The 1280-nt window shown below is 44.8% G+C and overlaps 1 pseudogene; it reads right to left on the bottom strand.

Annotated features, from left to right (window-relative positions):
• Positions 1-5: 5 nt before the first annotated feature.
• On the bottom strand, positions 6-437 carry LOC101980617 (annotated as a pseudogene).
• Between the last annotated feature and the right edge of the window lie 843 nt (positions 438-1280).

Below are 1280 nucleotides of genomic sequence, written 5' to 3'. Positions count from 1 at the left end.
CCTGCGACATTTGCCGGCGGCGATCTCTTCCACCTTCATGATCTGGATGGAGTGTGCACGGGCACGACGCCGGGCACCCATGTCTCGGTAGCACTGTGTGACAGCCCCAGCAGTGGTCAGGTCGCGGTACATGTTGTGTGTCCCACTGCGGGAGTCATAGCGCAGCCAGATGCCGAAGTTCTTCACACGCAGGGGGGACTTCTCAAATACCTGCCCACAGTACACAATCTCCCCGGATGACTTCTTCATCTTCTTCAGCTGTGACACGAAGTACCAGAAGCCGGACTTAGCCACCACATGGTTGGGGGCGAAGATGCGCATTCGGTACAGCGGTGGTGTGTGGCACTTCGGGGTGGGCAAGCAGCGCCCCACCACCTTATACTCCCGGAGTGTGCCCGAGGCCTTCATGGCGGTCCGTCCTCGTCCGCCGCCAGTCACAAAAGGTCACTTATGTACACTATCATAACATCTGCAAATAACGAAAGTTTGACTTCTTCCTTTCCAATTTGAATCCCCTTGATCTCCTTATGTTGTCTTATTGCTATCGCTAAAACTTCAAGAACTATGTTGAAGAGATATGGAAAGAGTGGTCAGCCTTGTCTTGTTCCTGATTTTGGTGGAATTGCTTGAGTTTCTCTCCATTTAATTTGATGTTAGGTGTTGACATGTTGTATATTGTTTTTCTTGTATTTAGATATGATCTGTATCCCTAATCTCTCCAAGACCTTTATCATGTAGGGGTGTTGGATTTTGTCAAATGTTTTTTCAGCATCTAATGAAATGATCATATATTTTTTCTTTCAGTTATTTATATGATGGATTGTTTTATTTATTTATGTGTGTATGAGTGGGTATGCATACCTTTGGGTATGGTGGCCATAAAAGAACATGAGATTCCTCAGAACTAGAGTTGAAAGGTGTTTTGTGGGGCGCTGACTTGTTCTGTGGGTGCTGGGATCTGAGCCCTTACCCTCATGACTGTAACCATGTCATTTCGCCATCCCCTAGACCCTGAGTTCTCAAGATAGCTAATTAGGACTAATGACAACTTTATAACTGTGGGGATTTTGTCAAGTAACTAAAATGGGAATTTAATACTAATCATAGCAGCTTATAAGTTACTAAAGTACTAAGAACTTACGCGTGCCTTCCTATTATATCTGCAAGTTTTAGGCCAGCCAAGTCTACATTGTGAGACCCTGTCTAAAAAAGAAAAACCCAACAACTACAACCATACCACAGATTCAATACTATGTGGCCTGAAATTTCCTCTACTATAG

Source organism: Microtus ochrogaster, unplaced genomic scaffold (genome assembly GCF_000317375.1).
Source record: "Microtus ochrogaster isolate Prairie Vole_2 unplaced genomic scaffold, MicOch1.0 UNK141, whole genome shotgun sequence".
NCBI lineage: Eukaryota > Metazoa > Chordata > Mammalia > Rodentia > Cricetidae > Microtus > Microtus ochrogaster.
Note: the sequence above shows the minus strand (reverse complement) of the source record. Positions and strands in the feature narration are given on the sequence as shown.